At 36.0% G+C, this 13,744-nt stretch overlaps 2 long non-coding RNA genes across 2 annotated transcripts in view; one reads left to right on the forward strand and one right to left on the reverse strand.

The window, feature by feature from the left end:
• LOC114931754 (uncharacterized) overlaps positions 1 to 5,016 on the forward strand; it is a 75,651-nt gene extending 70,635 nt beyond the window's left edge. The window contains exon 2 of the long non-coding RNA XR_003819751.2: positions 4,821 to 5,016. This is a non-coding gene — a long non-coding RNA (uncharacterized LOC114931754). The remainder of the gene's footprint in view (positions 1 to 4,820) is intronic.
• LOC114931747 (uncharacterized) overlaps positions 1 to 13,744 on the reverse strand; it is a 205,643-nt gene that overhangs the window by 188,551 nt on the left and 3,348 nt on the right. Inside the window, exons 7-8 of the long non-coding RNA XR_003819749.2 lie at positions 1,289 to 1,564; positions 1,161 to 1,202 (exon numbers count right to left, since the gene is read on the reverse strand). This is a non-coding gene — a long non-coding RNA (uncharacterized LOC114931747). The remainder of the gene's footprint in view (positions 1 to 1,160; positions 1,203 to 1,288; positions 1,565 to 13,744) is intronic.

Consider the following 13,744-nt stretch of genomic DNA (forward strand, 5'->3'; position numbering starts at 1 on the left):
CAAATTTGTTAAGATTACATATTTTTAACACAGCTCGGTGATCTCCTTTTCAATGTTCGTTATCATTGATTGCATTTTTCATTGCATATAAAGTTGCGGGATGGACTATTTTTTTCAGACATATTTTCTTTTTTTTTAACTCGCACACGGTATTCCGCGGCACGCAAACCGATCAAGTTTGCCTGCCGCGAAAACAAGCCGCTCTTGTTTTCGCGCGATGATCAGTCCACCGTGAATCGCCTCCATCTCCCGCATCTCTCCCTGTTTTTGCGCGCAGAGAAACAACAGTTTCGACGTTCTCTCAACGATAACAAAGGAACGATGAACGGGTCGGGCCCCGTCGATTTTACCGAGTCGCGAAAAAATATATGTATCTTTTCGCCGAGGACAAGAGCGACGTGAAATATCTGAGGCGTGTGAAACACAGTTTACAGGCATTCGGTCCATACATTGGGAGTTCGGGATGTTTACTCGAAAAAAACAGCCGCAAAGTCACAAAAATCGCATGCGGTGACTTCAAATCCTACTGACTCGCACAACGCGTGTTATTTTACCCCACTTTTAACTAAAGCGCGCTATTTTTTTATTACTACTGGCAAAATACTATCGTGTATGTGAAGTTGGCGTTTCATTTCATGGAAACTCATAAATAATTACGAGTTCTGCCTTTAGCTTTAATAATTCTAGAGTTCTTGATCATTTAAACAAATAGTTCCAGCCTTTGTCCTAAAGTATTTTCCTTATCAGTAATTAACAAGATTAAAAAGATTTATTCTATATGAATTCGAAGAAGAATTTTATCTTTCAAAAGAGAAAAGCATTAATTCAGTTAAAATGAAGATAACCAGATATTTGTATCTATAAATATCGAGATGAGATACTAATCGATTTGCATCAAGAGTTCTGCTTATTCTGGAGTAGTACTCGTACAGTTCTGAGTATACATATATACATTATTATTGTCGTTTCAGAGTTTCGATAATTAAAATCATTAAAAAATTTTTTAATAATTATTTCGCTCGAAAACTCGAGAACTCTATAATTATTAAAAATAAAACCAGAACTCTTAATTATTTATAAGTTTCCACAAAATGAAACCAGTTTCATACACCCTCATTGCCGCTATAGAAATGTTAAAAAATAAACAATTCCTCACTCACCAATACGCGCAAAAGCAAAATTGTAGTACACAGCACATCGATCTGAAAACAAAACATTCAAATTATAAATATATACATGTGTGTGTGTGTGTGTATACAATATATTTTTTTTATTTTATTTTGCATACCTCATAGTTGTCCCGCTGTCGCCCGATGCCTCCCTAGGCCTCCTCCTCCTCTCTTGGTAGCACTCGCGAAAACATGAAAAATTACGATCGCCCGACACTTTACACGGCACTCCCGACGCGCGACACTTAACACGGCACTCCCGACGCGATGCATAAATCGCTCGCGTATTTCACGTACGTTGCACAATGAGAAAAAACGATAATCAACACGAAACAACGATTCGGCACTCGAGATTCTCGCGGTCAAACTCGCGCGCAGCTTATCAGTAATGTTACCTGTAACAATAAATAAAATACATACATATATAATTTTTCTAGAATTCCAGAATTATTAAAAATAAAGCTAGAAATTATAAAAGCTCTTAATTATTTATGAGAAAATCAGACACCAGCTTCATATACTATTAATTATATCTCATTTGGAAAAATTAAAGATCGACGACTCCAGCATCGCATGGTCTGATACATATATCTTTTCTATAAAGAGAAAAAAACAGGCGGCATTGCAAAAATAGGCATAATTGTGTTAGTCTCGCGTGTTACATATCGGCGATGCGATGTAAGAAGACTACACATGGCGTTTTGATGAGAAAGCATTGATTGCGCCGCGCTTCGCCGCGGCGGACGGCGATTAAACGCTGATTACGACTAATTATCGAGCGGGCGCGCACTCTCTTACAAGATCCGCCGTTTATAATTCCCCTCTCGAAAGGAGAGAAGACTTCCCATACGGATTCGCTTCAGGATTCCACGTGCAGACGAGCGCGTAGACACGCACTGGAAAGTCCGCGCGCGTTCGGTAAACGCACACGTCGTACGTTGAACTCGTCGAACGTCGTATTCGCGGACGACGAAGGGGGCAAAAACCCCGCGGAGGCTATATCGCGTCAGCAAGTCTATCTCTCTTTCTCTCTGGTAACCTTCTGAACCTCTGATTAAAAATGGATGCACGAGAAGGGACCGAGACAGAGAGGATCGAGGAGAGCACGCTATATAACTGAATGTTGTGGAAAGACGAGTTGCATTCTTATCGTCACGTTGTTACACGTTTGCATCGTCTAATCGCTAGATAAATTGCATTCTTCCGAAACGTTACTCTTCCTATGATTTATCAGAAATTTCGCACGACCGCGCACGGACGACGTGGCGCCTTCTCGTAATTCTCTACCTCCAATTACTTATCCAATTAGCTCATGAGTAACGGTAATGTTGTTTGTCCTAACACGTAAACGCGATGCATCGCGCGTACGGAAAAATTCACGGTTTTTTACATATAAATGCGTCTATTAATAAAACGAGTGGAAAAAGAGTGGTTAAAGGAATTTTTATTGTTGTAGTAATTAATTAAGGTTATTCGTAATTAAAAACCTGACACTCGATCCAATATCATAAAAATAAATAAACTTTAGTGTATTTCCTGTAAGAAAGAGAAAGAAGGACAGAAAGAGAGAACATTTAGAGATCAATTGAAAATTGAAGTGTTTACGTAGAATATCAAAATTATTTTCTATTTGCACATATACGCATTATATATTACGTATCATAAAATAAATTTAAGAGCAATTATAATAAATGATTGAAAAATCGTTCAGTATAAGAAAACTACGATTAGTTTTATTACCTATACAAAATTACAATTTTGAAAATAAAGTGTTCTCTAAATCGACTTTCTTGCAATTCATCCCCTTCAAATTAAAAATCCGCTCTTATGTATAACTTTTTCGCGGAAAAATAAAGATTTTGTAGTCGAACTCTACATGGTATTCGAGATACACCCTCTGAACTCGATCGAGTATACGAAGGACGAGCGAGAAGAAGAGGACACGCCGCCGTCGGTTGTCGGTCGCAGCAGCAGAAGAAGCGGAAGAGGAAGAAGAGACCGCGGCGAAGAAGTAGCGGGGCGGGAACGGAACTCTGTCGTAAATCACTGGCAGTACGGAATAACTGGCAAAAGCGCGATAAATCAGGGATCCCCGGGCACCGAATTAGGAAATTGCCTGCTTAAAAACCGCAATGACGTTAATCCCGGCGTGCCAGCAAGCCAGCCAACCAACCAACCAACCAACCAACCAACCAACCAACCAACCAACCAACCAACCAACTAACCAACCAACCAACCAACCAACCAAGCCAGCCAGTCAGCCAACCAACCAACCAGTCAGCCAGCGAGCTGCCGTTCGACGCACGTATATATCGGCAATCCGGAAAATAAAACTGATTCGGCTAAGAAGCGATGCCCGGGTGGAATAATGCGGAATAAAATCAACGTAACTCAATCGCGCTTGTCTTTCGAAATCAACCTCCCCGTCTTTTCCGCTGATAAATGTTCGATATACACCATCGACTACCTGTATACGAAAGTAGCTCGTTTTTTCTAATTCGCCGCGAGTACATTAGGAAAAAACAATGTTTGGAAAAGAGCTTAAAGACACGGTGATGTTTGATTCGAACTACGATCTTATAAAAGGGAGATTACGAGATTCCAAGAGGGTATAATTAATATTCAGATGAGATTACAGCAGAAATTTTGTACTTCGTATATCACGCAGATTGCAGATTAAATTTCTAAAAAATATAAAATCTCTTAGAGAACATCTTTTACATATCTTTTGTTGGAAATATTTTATTTGTTAAAATGAGATAATTAAATTGATATCTCAAAACAAGTTCCTGAAATCTGGAAAAACGCGCGCTTGCCGGCGATCCATCTCTCGCAATCTCATTTCGAGAATTTGAAACGCTCGATGTACGATGGATAGATATCTATGACCGATTGTGCCATTCAATATTGCCAGATTCTCGATAGGACACCTGACAATTGACCGGAATTAATGGCTAGCCGATGCGCGAGGCCAACCGCCAGGTTTCAACTTCCCATTCCGGAATATGAAATGTCGCGTTAATTAGTTTTGCCCCGCGGCGACAGGCCTAAACACACATAAACGTAAACGAGCCGTGCCGATGCGATGAGCGGTAAGCATAAGCGATCGCCAACGATATTATACGACGCGGCAATCGACTGCTGACGCAAACGCGAGGTAATATCCACGACTCGGCGGTTCGCGGCAGGCTAAACCTGAACGGGCACGAATGGACAGACGTTCCGCTTCGGCGCATTAATCAAGTTATTAATTATGTAGTCCTCATGCTAATTGAGCCTGTAATCTGCTCGCGCTGCCGTAAAATATCCATGCCGATTTACGCGGAACCGAATGCGACAACAATACGTTATCGTTGCTGCTGTCGTCCTACCGTTTCCGTTCTCGAAACCACGAAGTTTTGCTCCAAAATAAAAAAAGGATATATGGCTTGAATTGAAACTCTAAGATATAAGAAAAATCTAAAAAAAATAACAAAATTATATTGATATTTTTCTATTTTTCCTTTTCTCAAATAACATAAACGAACATTCGCGAATATATCTCTATATATATTTCATAAAAATGCAATTAAGTCATTATAAATGGAGCTTTTTCGAAATTTTCATAGAATGCTTCGTATTTAAACGTGATCGCTTAAATTTTTGTTTCAGGAGATATAACGGCCATGAAACGGAGGGAAGCCGGAAAGACGATAATCAGGAGGGAACTGCAAATATTCTTAACTTGGGAAGAATATTCTTAACTTCGAGAAATGAATTTATTCTTCGCGCAACTTCTGTTCCACGATCGAGTTTAGCGAAATATCTCGCGCTTCGCGCTCGAGCAAGAAATAAATGTTCCAACTCACTGAGAGCTTTTATCTTTCAACAAAAAACCCATGATCCTTAAGCGATAACCACAGCGGACTCGCTAATCCGCCAATCAAATTAATTGGACTGCGTACTTCCGCGCGCTGATGAAAAATGCCGCCAAAAACAAGTCAGCTTCGGAACATTAATCAAGAAGAGGATAAAAAGGTAATATTAACGCTAAGTCGGCAACGGTGGCCGGCATCAAAGAACCTCCCCTTCCTTCCTCCTTTCTACAGCGTATATTTAAAATTTTTTTCGACTCTAGGATAAATTCAATATTTTATTCTTATTATTTTTATAAATTTTCCAGATTTCTATATAATCTCATATATTAATAGCAGCCAATAAAAATATTAGTGTATAATATAGATTGTATAAAATATTGATTATAATATACTTTACAGACAAAATGTCACAACACGAAACTTCAGCTTGTAAATTAAAAAAAAAATGAATATGCCTTATTACAACTCTACACTATAACACATCTAGTACGACCAATTGGCTAAATATGTATGCAAATAAAATTAATGTTTCAAGGATCTTAACCCTTTAAAAATGTTCTCGTCTCTCTCTAGATGAAGGGAAAGTTATTTAAAATACATCGCTCCGTTTATTCTCGCTTGTCATTATTTATTTCCCGGTAGCTACGTGCCTGGTCGGCTCCCCTTTCGCCGATGTGATCGTTTTAGAATCCTCGGCGGCACCTGCCGTGCAACCTGGAGCAGCATGTAAGTATATACGCAAGTAAGTATACACTTAGTCCCCGTGTGCAGGCTGCGTGCGGAGAGGCCGCGGCTACGGTTATTACACGCGTCACGCGGCGTTCCGTACGGTCACGCACCCTCCTTCTCCTTCCTTAGGAAGCCCCCGATGAGGAGGAACCCTTATCGTCACCCTCTATCTTGTCAGACAAACGCAGCCCCATTAAGCCACTTACGATGTACCTAACACACGAACCACGAGTGAAAAGAGCCGCCGTCGTCTGTTCCGGAAAACAGAATCTATATATATGTATATACACGCGAAAATATAAATTTGCGCGATGCAACTGAGCTTTCATTTTTCTTGTTTTCTAGTTTACTCAAATCGTGAAGTGTAAAATAAAATCTGTAATTAAACATTTTTTATATATGAGATATATAATAAAGTATTTTTATAGAAATCCTATCAATATCATCCTGAAATAATATTTCCTACGTGGAAAGAATTTTCTCTTAGAATTTACCCTCAAAATCATGGTAATCCATGGTGGGACAATAAAAAATTTTATGAATTTCTCTGATTAATATTTACCACAATAAAAAATATTAATATCTATCACAAGATATAAAATATTTTCTATTAGTTTTACACGATTTTCAGGGTGAATTCTAATAGAAAATTCTCTCTGTGTACATACAAGCATAGTAATATAATTTCCTTTCATATATAAAAAATGTTTCTTTTTTAGATAATAATACGAATAATTTTTGTGAAAAATTACAACTGATGCAAAAGAATAGTGGAATAATTAGGTACAAAGAAATAGATAGAAAAGATTAGATGAAATATCATCATTATATTTTGTTTACGCTTATCGAGAGAAATAACCGTGCACTTCCGTAAAATAACCCTCTGTTCATAGGGCTCCTCCCTATTATTTGCGCACAAGCAAAAAAATTAAGACCGCATTAAGATTTGCACCTGCATGCGTTACCTCGTACGTTTGACAAGATAGAAATCTTTATTTATTCGAACAAGATTTCTTTTCATATTACTCTTATCAAGAAAAATATATCCGCTTATAATTCGAGAAAAATTAAAAATGATCATATTCTTAATTATAAAAATTATTTTATATTTTTAACTTATTTTGAATGTTTAGAAATAAAGGAGAATACTTTATAGAATTGACTTCAAGTCTTATTATAATCTAAGCAAATTTTTTAAATTTCCTTTCTTAAGTTTTGTTTTTTTAAATTTTATTTAGAAATTAAGAATACTTTAAAATAGAAAATAGGAAAGGAGTGAAATAATTTTTTCATAGTATTTTAAACAAAATATTTTAGATAGAATAATATTTAACATGTAATAAGAATAATATTTCATAAAAATTCCTAAATTCTTTGACGAGTTATGAATCAAAATATATGATCAAGAGAAAGGATAACAATTTTATACTTTGCGCCAACTTTTCTTTGTAGTCCACAGATTTTGTGATTTTTTCCTGCTTTGGTTTTCCCAGACATATGCTAATCCAAACTTTTCCCAGAAATATGCTAATTCAAGCATTCTTGCTATGTCAGGGTCGCAACCAAGGGGCATCGAAAAGCTGCAATGACCCGCAAATATATTTCATCTTAGATTTCTTTCTATTTCTCTCTCTTTCTCTTCTCGCCCTAGAATAAATTCATCCGGCCGAATTTTCGAGTTACTGGGTGCGACGCGAATAATTCCGAGCTATCGGTGACCGATATCAAAAACGAACGATGGAAAACGGACGATCTCCAACATTCACCGGGAGGGAACGAGCCGGGAAATTTTCTCAACCCCGGGAAAAAGAAGATGGTCGATCTCTGGAGGAAAGCAACGGAATGTAGACGCGATATACTCGCCGATGGGTATGTGTATATATATATATATATATATATATATATATATATATATATATATATATATATATATATATATATATATATATACATACATACATACCCCTCTTTGATATAGTGCGCGAAATCCTAGCGTCTTGAGGAGACGGAAGGCGGAGAAAAGAACCGCCACCGTTATCAGCTCGCGGCAGGATTGGTCTAGCAAGGGGATGCAGGGCTCCGTCGACGGCCAATGGCGTTCTGGTCTCGGCTTTTCAAGGATTCTGTCTCCCCTAACCCCTCGCCACCCCCCTCCCCCCCGAAATCCGGGGTGTCCTGGGCACGACGTACACAGGGGCGCGCGCGCGCAAGGCGTCCTCGATGTACCCGAGACTCCGACTTTTCCATCCCTTGCACACGTATACATACGTCAAGGCCACTGCCCACCGGTCACCGGAGTTCACCGTCGTCGCTGACGGTGGATGTCCGGCTATTTCGTATATTCCACCCTCTACTACAACCCCCCCGTCGAACGATCTCGTTCGCCGCACCCCATCCGATTCGTCCTCCTTCTCCTCGGAAGTATCTCTCCGAGAAACATCTCCGATTCGCACCACAATGGTCCAGCTTTTTCTCCGCTCTTTCTGGGATTCCGAGGGAGCTCACGTAGGACTGACAATGGTGGTGAGGTATTACGGGGGAAGAGAGGACATACGCGACTCGTGTAACTCCCATTTTGACGACAACGCGATGCGAATAGAATCTGCGAGTTTTTATTAACTGCTTTCGCGTACAAAAATGCTTCCAAGTTTCTAAAAATACCGTCGTGTAAATCCAAAGAAAATTAATGTATCTTTTCTAATAAATTAATAAAATACTTTTATTATTTTACTCCATAAAAGACAGGCGAGTTTTAAAAAATGATAGGACTTCTGTAAAAATATATATATGGAAAATGTGTATAGTCAAGAAAATTGCTACAGTTTAAAGGAATAGAACGCGGATGCTGCGCATTATCATAATAAAAGTGTAAGCTTTTTCTCTTTAAGTTTCATACTAACAATACTAATAACTAATAGCTATATTGTAAAAATACTGATATTTGATAATACAAAATAAGAAACATGATAATATATCATTGTAATATATCAGATGATAAAATAATCGTTTAATTATCAAAGAGAATATATCGAAAGATTGAATATCTTTTTTGGTAAGATCAGAACACACAAGCAATTTTCTATATAATAAAAAACATATATAAAAGAGACAAAATTATGTGGTCGTCTAAAGAAAAGAAGTTGGACGCGGAGATATAAAAGACGAACGAAAGATGAGGCCAAAATTGCAGCTTCCACTTCAAGGCACTTTCCGCCAGCCGCCACAACTGTTTCTCCACTCGTGAAAAGAATTATGAAGGCGCTGCGAGTGACATCATGATGTCAACGACAATATAAGAGCATCTTTAAGAGCACCTATTCTTTTAGCGCTCCTTAATATTTTTCTCGATTTCTTTAACTAGCCACATTTATCAAAAACGCAAAATAAAACAGAACTTTCTTTAATGAATCGAATGATTAAAAGCACACGTTTTAATCGAACATATCACAATAGAAATATTTTTAATCACATTGCTAGCGAGAACAAATGCTACTATTTCAAAATCATGTTACAGAATCATTTCAGAATGAACAGAATACTTTGAAAAAAGCAGATTGATTAAACTGAATCGATTTGAAATTGTTCCTGCAATATTCAATCTTCAAAATAAAAAAATCCTATTCCTTTAAACTGTAGCAAATTTCTTGACTATAAACATTTTCCATATATATATTTCCACATAATCCTATCATACTTTTACGTAGTCCTACCATTTTTTTAATGCCTCACCTGTCTTTTACGGTAATAAAATAATTTTATTATCGCGATTTTCGAGTTATCAACATATCCCCCGTATCATTCCATGTATTCGTCTCTTTTGAGTTATTAGTTGATTAAGTGATCCTCGCGCCAGGTGCATTTTTCTACAGAGTGATCCACCTTTACGATGCGATCCCTGGCGTGTCCAATTAATGTCAAAGATCTCTTCAAGCGCAGTACTCTCAGCGCGCGATACAGGTGAACGATAAACGCGGACTGTGAATAAGCGATAAGCGTAGCGAGAGAAAGGGGGAGAAAGAAAAAGGCGAAATGTACGAAAGGAGAAGAGAAAGAGAATCCGGCTATTGATAACATTATCATAAAAGTGACGTTAAATGGTCAGCCGCGAAGTTACGTCGACGCGACGCGCCGCTACTGGCGAATGGCTCTATAAATGCGTTTACTTTGCGCCATAAAAGCGCCGTACTTCGGCTAGCGCCGTTAAACGGATATATATATATATATATATATATATATATATATATATATATATATATATATATATATATACGTATATATATTGACGGGCACACACATACAAACGGACGCCTGTATATACAGTGTGTGTGTATTTGTGCACGATGCAGGAAGGAACGGGAACGTCGACGAAGCACCCAGCGCTTTACGGTAAAAGCCCTCTTTGAGTGATCCATTTATTGGTTGCTAAACATCGATATATTGCTTTCGGGGTTGCGCAAAGAGCCGCGCGCTCTCTGTCCTCCCCGTATACATATATGCATACGTATATACGGTGGATATACGTCTCTTTCTTTCCCTCTTTTGCGCACGAATACGAGAGTATACCGTACATAACATGAGGCGCATATAATACCGTAGTCCCGAACGTATCGACGCTTTCTGAGCTTTTAAAAGCACCGCGGCGACATCGCGTTGCCGTGAGACGAATAAATATCCGCGGACCTTCCTTCGCGAAGGAAGACGCTGCCGATTTTGAGATAAATCCCGCGAAAATGTGCGTTAACACCTTAAGCCGTTATTTCGACCGCTATGCGCTTCTAATACAACATAATTCCATATCTGTAATACAATTTAAATATTTGATAAATATGCTTAAAATATTCTTAAGATAGAGATGCATCCCTCCTGTTCTAAAATATTTTATAAATAATTCGAAATATAATTTAAATATATATATTTTTTTTTATTATATAAATGCAAATAAATAATAGCTGATATGACTAACAGCTGATGTGATATTTTAATGGATTCGCGAGCTCAATCGAAAGATCTCATTTTAACGACGAAATATGACAATATCGCTCATTCAGTCGAGGCGCGCTTTAAGATATTCCGATCGTGTAAACGAAACGTGTCAACGGCAATTCACACAATATACGTGTGGATCAATGCGTAATATATCCACTGCACGTGCACGCGTGTACACGAAAGACGCGTCTTTAGGGAAGAGCGACAGATGATCGATCGACGATTTCTCGGGATAAAACGTGGAATCAACGTGGCTTCATATCGCTTCATCGAGATGTCCTTAAGCTCCCCTATTCTCGTCATCATCTCGAGAAACGCCGTTGGTCACGAAAAATAGCGTATAAGAAGCAGATAATGTCACGAGCCATATAAGTGGAATATAAAATGTGCGTTTTATAAAATAGATGTATTTCTTATTATTTTTTAAAAAATATATAAACGTAAGAAATATCATTTTTTATCAGAAATTAAATGAGAATACTTTTACTACAATTATTCATCGAAAAAATCAAAATTGACGATTATGATTAAATTACATCCTGTATTTTTAATAATAAAATTGTATACCTATATCGCGATATTTATCAATATTTTTATATCAGAAATTACCCAAATTAAATAAGAATACTTTTACTACGATTATTCATCTAAAAAATAAAAATTGACGATTATTATTAAATTAACATCCTATGTATTTTTAATCATAAAATCGCGTATATCGCGATATTTATCAATATTGCGTGGATTTTAAAATTTCCGAAAATCTTAGCCAGCAGCAAGCCATTACCGTAACGACCTCAAAATTTACATGAAATTGCTTATTAAATTACTAAGTTTTTCGGGATGATTTAATGATACCAAAGGCCATTTGTCTCCTCAGCTTTTATTTTCTCCTTTCCCCGTTAATAAAGCGATGTGGTTAGGCTTTACGTCCGCGCGTGAAACTTTACGTTCATAATTCCCTACTTTGGCTTTTTTCTCTCTCTTCCTCTTTCTTTCTCTCTCTCCTCCTTACTCCGTTAAACGAATTCACGTAATTTTAACGCACATTTTTTCGGCAAGTACTTTTAAACACAGAAATATACAAATTCTTTGTACAAATTGAAATCCATATCAAATTGACTTTAAAAATAAATTATATATTTTAAATTTTATTTTTTTCAAACCTTTGTTACGAAAATTTCAAGAGTAAACTAATGTACAATTTTTTTAAAAAATATAGATAAGTAAATATACTAATTAAAAAAACTTTTCTTAGGAAAAACTTTTTAAGGAGAAATAATATATATCATAACAATTATATATTATACAAACATTACGTATTATATGTTATAGTTTTATATTATATATATCACAGTTTAAAAAATTTGTATTTTTAACAGATATCTCACATATCCCAAACAATCCACAGAAATTTTTATGTTAATTTGATATAATATGGATATGTTAAGTGGAGACACGAATACTATGTAAATATTTTAACACAGAATCAATGCAAACCTTCAAGTAATTTAAAGTAAATTTTGTGTAAAATTAACATAGTTTTAAAGTAAAAATTAACTAAAAAAATACGTTAATTGTAGATTTTATCATTCCCATTTATACTATAAAATAATTCAACATTTTTTCTATAAATTTTAACACATAAATCTTGTCACTAATAAAACAGAACATATTTATTAAGTTCAGTTAACACAACAGTAATATGTTAAATTAACACATAAATATGTTAAATATTTAACACAAAAATTTTAATAAGGACCATTTTTAACAAGAAAACACAAATTTTCCAACTGTGTATGTAAAAAATTAAATAATTTTTTTTTATGTGACTCTATTTCATATGCAAAAAAAATTTAGTCATATTTTTATCGAAGACTAACAATAAGAAGACCGATTGCAAATTTTTGCATGTTTTCTCTTTTCGGATATTGGATGCCCCATCATTTCGACGCAGCGTGATATCTGCAATATTTTTGTTTGAATTCTTCATATCTAGAATTCTAAATATCGAGACCGCAGCACACGGATAAAAACGAACAATCCCCTTTTCGAGTAGCGCGGTAGCCGCAGATAGTAATAATAGTAGCGGGAATATTCGACGGTATGTTACGCGTGGGTGTGCGCGGCTTTGCGAGAAGTCAGTTGGCAACATGTGGTTCGACGAACGCAATCTGGCACTGACATTTCGAATTAAACTTGTTGAAGACCAGCCCTCTCCTGTAACTTCCACCAGATGAAAAAAAAAACAAAAAAAAGAGAGAATTGGTCGCCAAATGTGAAATTTATGTGAAACCAACACACCGAGATTGACCGACAAAATTTTCCCATCAATGTTTTTCGCAATCGATACATATTAAACATTTCTTATTTCGTTAAAAATGTCCAAATTTTAATTATATAATTGTTAATCGTAAATATTAAATATATTTGTTTATTCTTTATAATAATTCTGCAAAAAGATGCGCGCGCTTGTTGTTTTAAAATAAGAACTCTGCTAAATCTCAATTTATTAAATAAATACGCGAATTCTTTGGGCACTTTTTTAATCATATAAAAATTAAAAAATAATTATATTACGATATGTTTTTAAAGCTGCGTTCAAAAACAACACTAATGCTTTCTTTTTCTATATCACTTCTCTCTGATATAGAGTGATATAGAAAAAAAAGAAAGGAAATGCATTCGGATTTTGGAACGCAACCTAAAATTGTTAATTCTATTTTGTAAATTAAATACTTGAGAATATTGCAATTTAAATATTAGCGGACAAAATATATATCAATCAATTTTCCATAGATGTAGCACATCTCTCCCTATTCTTGATATAATTGTTAATATATGATATAATTGTTAATCATATTGAATATATATATTTATCCTTTATAATAATTTCGGAAAAAAATGCGCGCGCTTGTTGTTTTAAAATAAGAACTCTGCTGAATCTCATTGTCAATTTATGAAATAAATACGCGAATTCTTGGGCGCTATTTTCAGCGCGAG

The sequence above is a fragment of the Nylanderia fulva genome, unplaced genomic scaffold, assembly GCF_048542155.1.
Source record: "Nylanderia fulva isolate GAGA-0341 unplaced genomic scaffold, ASM4854215v1 Scaffold23, whole genome shotgun sequence".
Taxonomy (NCBI): Eukaryota; Metazoa; Arthropoda; class Insecta; order Hymenoptera; family Formicidae; genus Nylanderia; species Nylanderia fulva.